The sequence below is a fragment of the Portunus trituberculatus genome, chromosome 36 (assembly GCF_017591435.1).
Source record: "Portunus trituberculatus isolate SZX2019 chromosome 36, ASM1759143v1, whole genome shotgun sequence".
NCBI classification, from domain to species: domain Eukaryota; kingdom Metazoa; phylum Arthropoda; class Malacostraca; order Decapoda; family Portunidae; genus Portunus; species Portunus trituberculatus.
This window is the reverse complement of record NC_059290.1, coordinates 3,563,745-3,579,224: the sequence shown is the minus strand read 5'-3', so window position 1 is coordinate 3,579,224 and position 15,480 is coordinate 3,563,745. Positions and strand designations below refer to the sequence as shown.

General features: G+C 40.2%; 1 long non-coding RNA gene across 1 annotated transcript in view; it reads right to left on the bottom strand.

The window, feature by feature from the left end:
* The window catches only part of LOC123513556, a 22,066-nt gene extending 8,803 nt beyond the window's left edge, over positions 1-13,263 (bottom strand). Inside the window, exon 1 of the long non-coding RNA XR_006677397.1 lies at positions 13,212-13,263. This is a non-coding gene — a long non-coding RNA (uncharacterized LOC123513556). The remainder of the gene's footprint in view (positions 1-13,211) is intronic.
* Between the last annotated feature and the right edge of the window lie 2,217 nt (positions 13,264-15,480).

Here is a 15,480-nt window from a genome sequence, read left to right as displayed (position 1 = left end):
GAGTCGACTATAACACCTAAGAATTTTATGGAATTAACCCTTTCAATTACTTTATTGTTTAGGTTTACATTATGATTTAATGAAAATTTTCTACCCTTAGTATGGAATATAATGTATTTGGTTTTATCTATGTTTAGTGACAGTTTATTTGCATTTATCCAATCCATTATTCTTAGCATTTCCTATTTATTTTAATGATCATATCATTAATGTGGTTACCCTCTAAGAAAATGTTGGTATCGTCGGCAAAAAGTATAGGGGTGAGCGAGGTTGAAACATTGGCAATGTCGTTTACATACAGTAGAAACAATAGGGGGCCTAATATTGATCCCTGGGGTACACCACAGGTAACACTAATGGTAGAGGAGCTAACATCATTATATGAAACATATTGAGATCTACTAGTGAGGTAGCTTGCAATCCAGTCGTGAGCAACTCCCTGATTCCAATTTTATACATTTTCTTTAACAAAATTGCATGATTAATAGTATCAAAGGCTTTGCTAAAGTCTAAGAAGATCCCTAACATGTATTTACCATTTTCTAACGCATTAACAATTTTATCAACTAATGTAATTAATGATAAGTTAGTGCCATACCCCTTTCTAAAGCCAAACTGATATTTATACAAGATGTTATGCTTACTAATAAAAGAATACAATCTACAGTGATACAGTCGCTCAGGAAAGTCTTAACCAGGCTATGGCTTGTTACTCTACGCTTGTTTCTTCTTAATGTAACAACTATCAAGCAAACCTAACCAATGTGTCTGCATGCCTGTACCTTTCCTGCCATCGGAAATAAATGACAACGAATCGGCTCTGTAGGATTACGTTTATTCACTAGACAACATCATAAGGCCTGGAGCACTGGCTATTCACTTCTAAATCCAGCAAACTTCAAAGAACGAGTGCTCATGTAATTTCTATTAGGCATCAGAACAGCAAAATACTAGTGTTCCCTTCAATTTTTCGATATGCAATAACTAACAGCATTATAATTAATATATGGAGTGTCTTTAGGCATTTACGTACAAAATGTGTGCAGGTGTGGTGAAGGTTTGATAAATGTGTGTGTGTGTGTGTGTGTGTGTGTGTGTGTGTGTGTGTGTGTGTGTGTGTGTGTTTCACTGTTTGATCTGCTGCAGTCTCTGACGAGACAGCCAAACGTTACCCTACGGAACGAGCTCAGAGCTCATTATTTCCGCTCTTCGGATAGGCCTGAGACCAGGCACACACCACACACCGGGACAACAAGGTCACAACTCCTCGATTTACATCCCATACCTACTCACTGCTTACGTGAACAGGGCCTACACGTGAAAGGAGACACACCCAAATATCTCCACCCGGCCGGGGAATCGAACCCCGGTCCTCTGGCTTGTGAAGCCAGGAGCCCCTGATGGTGACTGCGTGTGCCATGTTTTGAGGACTAAATCTGGTACAACTAATACGTAAATGATATCATAAGCACAACAATACAAATAATGAAAATACACTGATACCATAAGAATTCCTTCACTTCACAATACGACTTAACTAACCTTTCGCATTAAAAAATAACGCACCACAGATTTGTTCCATACGTACACAACACAAAGCAATGAAATAACTCCTGCATCCATAACGGGAACAACTTCGGGTGCCTCACGCTTTATGAGGTCTCACGCTTCGAGCTCCCATGCAGTGCTCCACCAAAGCAATTATCACAAACTGTTGGATGTTGTTCAGTAGAGAAAGTGAGGCGAGGGCGGGAGAAGGCGGGAGAGGGCCGGAGAGGGCGGGGTGAGTCTGTGTGGCTTGAGGGTGGATGTATTGTGGTGAGAGACAAAGGAGTATAACGCGCGTGGTATATATTCTCAAATAATCCTGGGCTACACCTCCACTATTTGAAGGTCTAATTTAAGTTACGCGGGTTTTTGGGGACGTTTTACGGTTTTTATGGTTGTAATAAGTTTCACAAGATTTCTGTATTACTACGAGTAATAAGAGATATATCCTAGAGAACCCGTCTATATATAGTAATCCATTAGGAATTTGAAAATAGTCATGGTGAGAGAGCAAGATGTTTTTTAATACGATTTAGTTTCACTTTTAATTTCTCAGGGGAGGACACACACACACACACACACACACACACACACGCACACACACACACACACACACACAAACACACACACACACACACACACACACACACACACACACACACACACACACACGCACACGCACACACACCGGATGAAGTCTCAGGCAGAATATTGAAAGAATGTAGGGAAGAACTAGCAAGTCCTATATACATCATAAAATGCTCAATAGAAAATGGAACAGTACCAGTGGAGTGGAAAAGAGCTGAGGTGGTTCCCATATATAAGAGCGGAAGGAAGGAAGAACCTTTAAATTACAGACCGGTATCACTAACTAGTGTAATATGCAAGATGTGTGAAAGAATAATAAAGAAACAATGGATCGAGTTCCTTGAAGACAACAAATTATTATCAAATAGCCAATTTGGTTTTAGAAAAGGTCGGTCATGTGTAACAAATTTATTGAGTTTCTACTCTAGAATAGTTGATAAAGTACAAGAGAGAGAGGGATGGATTGACTGTATTTATTTAGATTTAAAAAAGGCGTTTGATAAAGTGCCACATGAAAGATTACTATGGAAGTTAGAGGAGAAGGGTGGCTTAAAAGGAAGCACATTGAGATGGATGAAAATTACTTGAAGGGAGAGAAATAAGGACGATAGTTAAAGATATGAAGTCCAAGTGGAGAACAGTAGACAGCGGAGTGCCACAGGGTCAGTATTGGCGCCAATACTTTTCTCGTATATATAAACGACATGCCAGAGGGAGTGAACAGCTACATAAATCTGTTTGCGGACGATGCGAAACTGTGCAGAGTCATTAAACAAAAGAGGATTGTGAAATACTACAGGAAGACTTAAACAAGATCTGGAAATGGAGTAAAAATGGGAGATGGAATTCAATGTGGACAAAAGCCATGTCATGGAAATGGGAAAAAGTGAAAGACGACCAGTGGGAATCTATAAGATGGGAGATGGAGTAGAACTAGAAAAAGTAAAAAGGAAAAGGACTTGGGAGTGACAATGGAAGAAAACAATCAACCGGTAAGCCATATTGATAGAATTTTCAGAGAGACGTATAATTTGCTAAGGAATATTGGATTAGCATTTCACTATATGGACAAAGAAATGATGAAGAAATTGATAAGTACTAAAATAAGACCTAGATTGGAATATGCAGGAGTTGTGTGGAACCCCCCCCCCCCATAAAAGAAACACATAAGGAAATTGGAGAGACTACAAAAAATGGCTACAAGAATGGTTCCAGAATTTAAAGGGATGACATATGAGGAGAGACTAAAAGCTATGGATCTACCAACCCTGGAACAGAGAAGAGAGAGAGAGGATCTGATACAAGTTTATAAATTGATTAACGGAATGGATCAAGTGGATAATGAGAAACTAATCCTGAGAGAAGAATATGACATTAGAAGCACAAGATCGCATAGTAAGAAACTGAGGAAGGGAAGATGTCTGAGAGATGTTAAAAAATTTAGTTTCCCGCAAAGATGTGTTGAGACTTGGAACAGTTTGAGTGAGGAAATGGTGTCAGCAAAGAGTGTACATAGTCTAAAAAAAAATTGGATAAGTGTAGATATGGAGACGGGGCCACACGAGCATAAAGCCCAGGCCCTGTAAAACTACAACTAGGTAAATACAACTAGGTAAATACACACACACACGTTAAGACATACCCTAGTACCACCTCCCTGATTATTTCTGCCGCTTGGCCAGCCAAGAGCGTCAAGCCAGCGCTGCGCGGCCAGAGCTAACCCTGCGCGATGTCAGGCCTCTCGCCGTGGCCAGTCCCTTCTGCTTCACACTCCTCTGCCCTGTTGCCAGCTATCTCGTGTCCTTACCTCGTTTTCTTTTGTTTTTTTCCTTCTATTTCGTATCTGCTCTATATCCAGACAGCGCACCCCTCCCCTCTCTCTCTTGACGTCTATCATAAACTTATATTAATATTTCATCACTTTTCCTCTTGGTAACTTAAAGCGATGTTAGATCCCACGTAGCATATGAAAGTACACCTCTTACTAAATTAAAAGACTATTTTTAAGGTGCGTCGGTTTATTATATTATTTTTGGTGTTATTGACATGGCAGAGTCGGTGATGCTTTGGTCTGCGATCAATCTACATAGTCAACGTGATCTTTAAGTCAAATTCTACTTCGGTTTGTCATCTACTTTACGTGCCTCATTAATCTATCATAGCTCGGATAAAACATTCTACATACAGGCCTATATATATTTCATTAGAAAAAATAATAAACGCATCAATAGTTATGAAACAAGGAAGCAATGAAATGTTCTTAGAGGCAATAGCTGAATTATTACAAACATTATTACACCAACATTACAGCGTCAATAAAAAGGCTTTCAGCGAGTCTTTCATATGAAATACGGGAATCTTAGAAACTTTAACTGTTTCACATTGATGTGGAAAACACGTACTTCATCTCCTGAAAATATGCGGTGTTAGAAAAAGCATCGAGTTTTGTTAGACTTATTATCATAGAGGACTTGTACTGCTGGATATATTATCATACGAGTTATGTATACTGTGTTAATCAAAATATTGAAAATTAATTTGAAGTTAGGATAAATAAATAAATAACGATGATTACGAAGCGCGTGACGAAGTAACAATGCGACTCCACGATGACGATGCGATTCTACGATAATGAGAAGAATTTCCACGATAACGATACGAGTTTCCACGATAATGATGTGATTCCACGATAGCGACGAGTTTCCACGATACCAACACGAGTTTCCACTATAACGATTCGATTCTACGATAACGACGCGAGTTTCCACGATAACGATGTGGGACGTGGCGATAACTATACGCCACTTAAGTCTATCTATCTACACGGGTGCCAGGACGAACCCTTCCTCCCCAAGGGTCCGCCCCAGCAGTTCCGTGGGCGTGAAGGCAGTGACGATGCAACTTTGCCGCGCCTCACACGGCTCGCCATGAGGAATAACCCGCCACACACACGCCCCAGCCACTGTCATGAAGCGAGTCCTCTCATCCCTAAAGGACCCCTAGTATACCATTGATTTTGTATAATATTAGGAAACATTCATTCTAAAATTTGTCAAATGGAAAGCTTATACAAACTACTGTTAACCTCCTCCGTCTCGTCTGTGACTCGTTGTAAACCCTTTAACTAACAATTGAAGGGTTCTTCAGATATACAGTTGCCAATAAGCAGGTAAGTCACGGAAGGAATCGCAGCGCAGGTCGCCTATCGAGACATGTCTGTGCCTGAATGAAGTGTGCTGTTGCCACACCCACTATACCTTGTTGAGTCAAGAGCGGAGATTCTACACTGGAACAGACATACCACTCATGCCTCACTCTCTCTAACCAGACAGTCTTTAGAAACAAAGACAAGTGTTTTCCTGGTCTCTTAAAAATAAAAGGGAAAACTTATAACTTTCCCTGTAATCACAATATAAAACGTAAAGCACACACCAAACTAACTTCATGACATGTAGAGAACATAACAAAGCAGCTCCGCAGTCTTTTCTTTATATTTCCTCCTCATGACAAAGCTTTCAAAATTAGCTTTATGACTCCTTTAGGTTTAGTAGAATCTGCACCACGTGACCGCTATGCTACAACATGCGATAAGGCTTTCCAGATACAACTACATTGTTCGTTCACTCTTCACTTCTTAAAAGTTTGGCTTGCAATACATAACCAAAACTGCAGCTTGAATTGACTTGCTTATTTTGTAAGAACCTAAACAAACCAACAAACATCACAAGACAAAATTCTGCACCGCTGGAAATACAAACCCACCCACCAACCTACCCACACCCACATCCACAGTCCATCCCTCCCAACATTTTTTTTTTTTTTTTTTTTTTTTTTTTGTTACGGCCTATAGCGCCTGTAGTTTCAAGGCGGTATGTGGTGGGATTCGAACCTACGCATGGACGTCTGCCCGATCCACGCTCACCACCTTGTCCACTACGCCACCACCTCCCACACACACACACACACACACACACCAAAGCATACTCCCTCTTCTTCACGGCACAAACTTCTCTGCCTCAACACGTATGTGAATATTAAGAGGAGGAAAAAAAAGAAGACAATATACGAGTTAATAATATCAGGCGACGAATAGTGCCGAGATAAATAAAAATAGAGATCGTACTGTCAAGCATTTAATTTCGCCTTCCTTCCCCTCCCTCGCATTCATCCTACACCCTCCTCTCCCTCTCTCTCTACATGTGGTCGTTAAAGTGATTTCAAGAGTACTTACGCCTTTCAGTGACAGCTAACCACCGCTCCCACATCGTCACTAGAACCACCACACATGAGAAGCCTGAACGCCACGTGAGGTCTTTGAAAATTGACTTGTGAAGGGAATAATGTTTCGAAATATGGGGTTCGAGCAAGAAGTGGGGCGCTGAAGGTGACGTTAGGAGGAGGAGGAGGAGGAGGAGGAGGAGGAGGAGGGGCAGGCCAGAACGCAATAATAGTTTCCTGGGGAGTTATGTGCATCCCCCTTCCCTTTACTCCTCCCTCTACCTCCCCCAGACACCCTCTACCCTCCCTGCCCAGTCCCCTTTACCTCCTCCCCCCAGCACACAGTGGCCAGGGTTTATGACGCTAAGGGCGCGGCCGTAACAAACTTTCTTAAACTAATTAAAACCTCGCATCGTTTTAAGAGGCGTAGTTATGACTAACCCACCAGATAAGAGACCGAGGCTGGGATGAGTTTAGGAGCTGTGTTCAGAATCGCTTTGTTCTCTCTAACTACGATTTTTCAAGGCCACAGAGATGATTAGCTCCGTTCTTGACTGTTTCCCTTGTTAACCCCTTCAGTACCATAACGCATTTTCATATTCATTCTGGTTACTATTTGGCGAATTCTACACAGCTTGAACTTGTGTGGGAGATTAAAATAGTGAAGACTCAGTGGCCATTAATCTTCTGACCTCCAGACTCATCCTAGTGTCAATAAAATCGTCTAAGCATATCTAAAACTTGTGGTAAAAATGCGTCCCAGTACTGAAGGGGTTAGTAATGTAGAGTTCTCGTTATGCTATCAGTAAAATCGTGAAAACACCATTGATAATCCGTGTAACTTTAACCAGAGCCTTTCAAAATGTGGTGGAGGTTCAGCCAGATGCGTTTCAGATTGGTCTCCTAAAGGCGTCCACTTTGGGGGCGTATGAAAAGACTTTGGTGAGATGAGAGTGAGTCACCTGAGTGCTCGAAGAAGCGAGGTCATCAAAAGTTCCTATTCTCTTAAGACTTGTATTGTTAAATGTTGCTTTGAGGTCTGCGCTTTATGGTTATTAGTTTATTTATTCTATTGTTTTCTCTATCATCTCCTTATTAAACTATACTTTTTTTTTTCTTAGCCTCTACAATCTTTCTTCTTTCTATATTTCTTTTCTCTAGCTTTTCATTTGGGTCATTTTACTCCCAATCTTCATATTCCTCCATTTTCTTTTTCATTTTACTTTTTTCCCAACTTCCATACTCCTTATTCTTTTCCTACCCTTACTCTTATCTTCATACATGCATTTCTTTCCATCTTGTCTTCCTTCGTTTTCTTTTCGAGGTATTTCTGTCTTCCTCACGCACTTCTTTCCGCCCTTACTTCTTTACACGACTCCTTTTTCAAACAATTCATAGCTTTACCTTCACTACTTTTAAAACAAGCTAAGGTGGAAGTTGTTCGCTTCAACAGTGTTCAGTGACTAGTGGTAGTTTAAGAATTCAACATTACCAATACGAAAAAAATAAAAATAAATAAAAAAAAATAAAATAAAAACGAACTCTACTGTCTTTCGAAAATTATCCGCATTTTTTTCATATATATATATATATTTAAGAGGCCTGGCGATGGAAAACAAAAATATAAAGAAAAAAAAGCCCACTCAGTTACCGGTCTCCTTATATATACTCTAGTTAAATGCTTGGATTCAATGAGATGAAATGTGAAATCAATGCAAGTAATACCAGAATTCTGAAGGAGTGTGAGCTGGCGATGGTTAGGTGTGAGTGACTGCTCCGCGCGTCTCTGGGATTCTGTAGTGTTTCAAGTCCATATGAGAAAAGGAGTTTATTTCCTGTTTTTGTCTCCAGGTGGCAAGGAAGCATACAGTTGTGGATAAGTTCAGAGATTTATGTCTAATCTATTCAAGTCTAATTCATTCTTCATTTATTCATTTTTGTTATTTACACCATTTTTTTTCCACGCCTCCAAATCGTTTGTTAAGCGATGGACGTGTGGGAAAAGCTTTGCCTGGACGCTACACGTACTAATTCAAGTTTTCAAATTAGAAAGCAGAACGTCTTTAGTCTCGCAAGGCAAACACTTCAAGTTTATGTATGGAGGAGTGCAATGAGCGATTCTCTCGTCTCGTGGGGGACATACAGAGTGCAAGGAGCGATTCTTTCGTCTCGTGGGGGACATACAGAGTGCAAGGAGCGATTCTTTCGTCTCGTGGGGAGAGTGCAAGGAGCGATTCTTTCGTCTCGTGGGGGACATACAGAGTGCAAGGAGCGATTCTTTCGTCTCGTGGGGGACATACAGAGTGCAAGGAGCGATTCTTTCGTCTCGTGGGGGACACACAATCGGTTCGATGGTGGAGACTGGGAAGTTGTTGTTTTCTTTCTTGTCTTCGTGCTGGGACATACTTGTTGTTTACTGGCGGTCAGCGGAATGCATAATTATTTAGTCCGTGTCACATCTTAACCCTTTCAGTACTATTTGATACATTTTTCCTTCTTACTAATCACTATAACATCTTTACGTACTTGTTCTACAGCCACCTCCAATCTTCAAGCAGTCTAAAAACTGTATAAAACCTATTCTTTTCCATTTACTTACTTATAGATGCTTATAAACACTTCAAACATTACATCCGATGCTATTAATCCCTCCAGTACCATGACGTGTTTCCATATTCATTCTGCAAATATTTGGTAATTTTATACAGCTTCAGAAACTCTTATAGGGGATTAGAATAGTGAAGACTGTGGCCATTAACCTTATGACCTCGTAGACCCTTCTTAATATCAATAAAATGGCCTAATCTTACACAAATCTCAAGGTGAAAATGTGTCCCAGTATTGAAGGGGGTTCATGGCTTTGTACCGCAGCGAAAGTTAGAACAGCGGGAAATGGAATGAGAATGCATCTATTTTGTTCTTGTGTGGTGTCTTACGCAGTCAGAAATGGAGTGATTAGTTCTATGCTTTCTCATTTATCTACGTCCCCCTTTTTTCTTTTCGTCTTAGTGACAGACACAAGTCTCAGTGTTGCGAGAGGAGTGAGTGGTTATTTATTCTTCGTGCGGCGAGGCTCAGTTAGAACACGGTAGTCTAGCGAGGGACTCCATCATGGTTAGCAAGTGTGCTCAGCGAGAGGTGTGACAGTTATGGCGGCGTGATGCGAGTCTGGAGAGGGGAGAGGTAGGCAAGAGGATGAGGCGGAAGACAGGGAAGATGTGGATAGAACAGGGGAAGGGAGGATGGAGAACAGGAAGGGAGTTGAATAGAAAGTGAGAGAACGGAAACAAATTGGGTAGGGAGGATAAGGAGAGAGGGAAGGAGGGAAGGACAGTGGCGGAAAGCAAACTAAAAGGTAAGGAGGAAAGACAGGGATGGAAAGCAAGGAGGCAAGGAGGGGATAAGAGAGAGGCGTGTACTATCCTCCCCTGCAATTAAGGATAAGTGGGAGGGTAAACAGAAGCAGCTAATATAGTATTTAGGATCATTCTAAAGCGATTGTGTAAGCATCTCCACTATATTTAAAAGGCTTTGCTTGTATTTACACGAGTTTCTTACCGGTGTACGTATTGTTTAAACCTCTTCAGTACCACGACGCGTTTCCAAATTCACTCTGCTTACTATTTTGCAATTTCATACAGCTTCAGAAACTTGGGTGGCGATTAAAATAGTGAAGACTCAGGACATTAATCAAACCTCTATAGACCCTTCCTAATGTCAATAAACTCGTCTCATTACACCCAAAACTCAAGGAAAAATGTAGTCCAGTACTGAAAGAAATTAATGAAAATCAGCACCATTACATTAAAAAAGGCACTAGTTGAATTTACAAGAGTTTTTCTTGTAGGTGTATTTAGTGACTGATCAAAATTTTAACCTTATCAACAGGAGAAACACTGAAGAACCCAGCTTAGTAGTTCTGTAGGTTCTGATAATGGTCGTGGTGAGAGCATAGCGTTTCAGAATAGACCTTACACTAATGAGCACGTTGACGATGTAACAAAGGCGCGGTGGTGACAGGAGAGTAGCCCGGGGATTGTATGCAGTCTTGGGGATTAGCAGAGGGTTGTCAGGCACCGCTGCTGATACTGCCTTTACTATTACACCTCTGTCTAATACTACTACCACTATTAACTTATTTTTATTGCTACTACTACTACTGCTGCTACTACTGCCACAACCTCCACTCTCTATTACTGCTACCACTATCAACTGCTATTTTTACCATTACTGCTACTACTACTACCACAGTCTCCACTATCTATTACTGCTACCGCTATCAACTGCTGTTCTTTTTGCTACTACTATTACTACCACCACCACAATCTCCACCATCTATTACTTCTACTACTATAAACTGTTACTTTAATTACTACGAGTGTCTACTACCACAATTACCACTACCTACTACCGCTACTTCTACTACCTCCGTTACCTACTACTGCTACCACTATCGACTTATTCTTACTGCTACTACTACTGCTACCACAACAGTCACCATCATACTTCATTTACTACTATTTGACTATTGTGATTAGTAACCCAACCATTTCTTACAGCTAATGTGTCCACTGCTAATGGTATTAACCCCTTCAGTACCATGACGCGTTTCCATAATTCCTTGTGCTAGCTATTTAGTGATTTCATACAGATTCAGAAACTCATGTGGGGGATTAAAACAGTGAACATTCTAACCATAAATATTCCGACTTCCATTGACCCTTCCTGGTAATAAAATGGTCTAATCGTACTCAAAATCGTGGAAAAAATGTGTCTCAGTACTGAAGGGGTTAAAGAAATGTGTTACTACTACAGACAGTGTTTCAACTATCCCTAACACTACTTCACGTTATTATTACTTGTCGAATTCTGTTACCACCACCGTTCATGAAGCAGCAGCAACAGGGAATACCACCACTGATCATCCCCACTAGTCACCACCACAGGGGTAATGCTGAAACAATTCTGCAACTCTCCTCCAATACTCTCAAAAACATTTACCTTAAGCGACACAGGGTTTTGAGATTCTAATGACAAAGTAACACGATTTACACATTATGAGATTAACCCCTTCAGTACCATGACGCGTTATAGTATTTACTCTGCTTACTGTTTGGTGATTTTATACAGCTTCAGAAACTTATGTGGGGATTAAAATTGTGAAGACTCAGACCATAAATCTCCTGACCTCCATACACCCTTCCTAATGTAGAAAAACAAAAGTCTAATCCTATCCAAAATTCATGACAAAATGCGTTCCAGTACTGAAGGGGTTCAACACTCGAGAATCAGGCTAGTCATCTCCGTGCCCTTTGAAAACAGTAGCGGTGGTTAAACGGGTCTTTCAGTGTTTTCATTATACAAGTCAGGTTGTATAATGAGAACCAGGCGTAATCTCTCTGCCCTTTGAAAACAGTAGCGGTGGTTGAACGTTTTTTTTTTTTTTTTCAGTGGTTTCATTATACAACATAGTCAGGTTTAAACACTCTTGAGAACCAGGCTTATCATCTGTGTCCTTTGAAAAACAGTCGTGGTGAAGTTAAATGACTTTTTCATATACGTACGGTAGCTGTTTCAGAGATAGAAGATCCAGAGTTGTACGTTATTAAAAGGGAAAATATAACTTAGAACCGAGTCAGTAATGCCTGCAGCCACTAAGAACAGTTGGTAAGAGAGCAATGTGTTTCAGAATTGGAGTGAAGCGTTTCAAATGTTTCTCACTAAACTGGCAACAATGAAAACGAAGGCAAGACAGCGGCGTGGCGTCCCCTATCCTTACCTCCCTTTCTCCCTCTCTCTCTCTCTCTCTCTCTCTCTCTGCTGAAGGGCATAACTACTGTGTGACGTCATGGGGTTAAGACCTTGACTAAATGGATCGTAGCAATGAAAGTTAATTAGCGCAAGATGGAATACAAGATACAGGGCTTAAAGAAAGTGTAGATGTATTTTCCAAGAAGTAAGGATTAATCTAACTGGCTGAAAAATAGGAGGTTCAGGTCATAATGGAATTGTAGATGGGTTTCTTTTTAAGGCTGATTTTTTATTCTAACTTAGGCGCCGAAACAGCAAGGGAGTTTCTTTATATGGAGTGAGGGTCAGATGTGGGGTCATTGCTAATTAATTCCCTTTCTCACCTGGAATTACCTTCATTCAATTCCCACATCACAGCGAAACAAGAATAAACGACAAAAACAACTGTAGTGTCTCTTATTTGATGAGGCTACACCACTCTTCGTGCGATTGAGTCTAGTTCTTGATAATGCAAGAAAAAAAAAAAAAAAAAAAAAAACCCGGTCAACAATCCTAATGATGACAAGACAGTAGAGAACAAAGGAGGATATCAGCAAATATTACTCTTAGAAAATGAATAAATAAATACACATAATAAACATCTATACGTAGTCTGTGCATTTGACAGTGAACTCTGATGCATTATGGAACTAACCTCTCAATACCTAAATAGTTATCATTTACTGAAGTGGAAAGAAAGGCCTTTTAAATTATGATCTACACAATGAAGAGTTAAGACTTTTCAGTACCAGGACGAATCTTCATATTTATTCTAGTTACTATTTGGCGATTTTACACAGCTTCAGAAACTTGTGTAGGGATTGAAATAGTAAAGTTTATGAACCATTAATCTTCTGACCTCCATAGACCCTTTCTAATGTAAATAATATCGCCTAATCACACACAAACACAAGGTAAAAATGCGTCTCAGTATTGAAGGTTCACAATGAAATGGAAGAACTGAATCAATGAAACCTAACCAACATAGCAAAACCTTCAGATAAAAACACTATTTCAACATACCCTTAACTTTTCATCAACCACCTGCGTGCAACGGCGCAACTTACCCGCTCCAGAAACACAGCACTAGTTGGCACGTGTTGGCAGGATGTCGGCGGCTGAAAGAAGGGCAGGGAAAAGCGAGGGTGGATGCGCAGAGGTGTTTATTTCAGTGTCACCCAGCGCAGGTCCACCACACCCGCTCAAATCCACATTCATCACCTCGCGAGGCAATATTGAATTCATAATGGCACTTTGAGTAACGGAAACGATAGATTAAATGTTTCTATTCTTTTCACCAACAGAGGAGGTGTGAGTAAAAGCAATGGTGTGTGGATAAACGTGTATTTCTCTGCAGTTCCTAGTGGCCAATCAGAGGATGCCTTACAGTCACGTGGTCATATGATGTAGCGTTTTGGTCATTACAGTGTTATTCCGCTCTTTTCACTAACAAACCATGAACTGCTTAGCTTTATATTCCTACTACTAATGTTACTACTATTACTACTAATGCTACTACTACTACTACTACTACACAAAGATAAATACATGAATTTATTAACCTTATGATTGTACAACTAATAAATTACAAAAGAAATACTACCAACAGTACACACATCACGAACTATCAACACACACACACACACACACGATCGTCCTCATTTCACTTTCACCTATTGTTAATGCTTAGCTGTCCATTTCACTCTTCTATCAGCGCCATGTTGCCTCATTATTGCAACGTACAGATCAATGAATCAATTTGTCCCCGTCCCGTATCATGAACCAGTTTTGAAGCGTGTGCGTGAACCGTCCACGAGGGGATGGGGTGAAGAGTAGAACATTTGGGGAAGGATGGTTGAGGAGGAGAATAACTGTGATAAAGCAGGATGAAGACGATTTAGGATGAGGTTGACAAGAAAGTAGGATGGGAAAGAGGGTTGGGGAGGAGACTAATAAGAAACGAATGGGGGAATGGCTGAATGGGAGACATCCTGGGTTAGATAAGGAACAATCTTGGGGAAAGCTTATTTGGAGGACAGGATCGAGGAAGGAGAGGGGAAAGGTAAGTGGATAAAGGGATGCTGAGGACGGAAGGGATGTTTCTCTGGTTTCTGTGTGACTTTCTATGATGCTTTGAGGTTGAAGCTTCGAAACACTTTGGGGTTCATACCAGAACAGGGACACAAGGAAACATGCTCTTACTACAAATTAAAAAGATAATTTGCGTCATTAGTATTGCTATTCGTTTCATGAAGGCTAATTAGAATGTGTATTAACCCCTTCAGTACTAGGACACATTTTTACCTTGAAATTTATTTACGATTAAACCATTTTATTAACATGAGGAAGGGTTAATGGAGGTGAGAAGATCAATGGCCACAGTTTTCACTATTCTTATCCCTACACATGAGTTTCTGAAGCTGTACAAAATCACCAAATAGTAAGCAGAATGAATATGGAAATGCGTCATGGTACTTGAGGAGGTTAGTAGCTCTGCACCATATCGATCATGTACAAATACTAGTGAGGCGTGAGTTTTTTTAAGTGTTTCAAGTGTTTCGAGTTACAAGTCACGGCGTCGAAGGCAGTGGCGATAGATTGACTTATGGCGAAACACAGTCTTAGTAACATAATGACACAAGGCTCTCCTGTAATTAATGATCAGTTGTCACCGTTGCTCTCGCTGATATCACTACAACTCGTGCGGCAGACGATGGTAACCACGAAAATTACAACACAGCGACGATTTGCTCCTAGTATCGTAACAGAACACGGGAATTGGAGAAAGGATAATAATTGGACTAGTGCTGCTACTACTACTACTACTACTACTACTACTACTACTACTACTACTACTACTACTACTGCTACTACTACTACTACTACTACTGCTACTACTGCTACTACTACTACTACTACTACTACTACTACTACTACTACTACGACTACTTCTACTACTACTACACTACTACTACTACCACTATCATTATTATTACTACTACTACTACTACTATTACTACTGCCACCACCACCACTACTACTACTACTACTACTGCTACTACCATCATCACTACTGGTACTAATGATAATAATAACAACAACAATAATAATAATAATAATAATAATAATAATAATAACAATAACAACAATAATAATAACAATAATAATAATAACAATAACAATGAAAACAAGAACAACAGCAATAATAACAACAATAAGAAATCACTATCTATACCACCACTTGCATAATCGACAATAACACCAATAATAGTGATTGAGTGACCATTCATGTAGTTCGGGGTCTGGATGGCGTAGTTAGTTAAGGCAGCTTGTGTT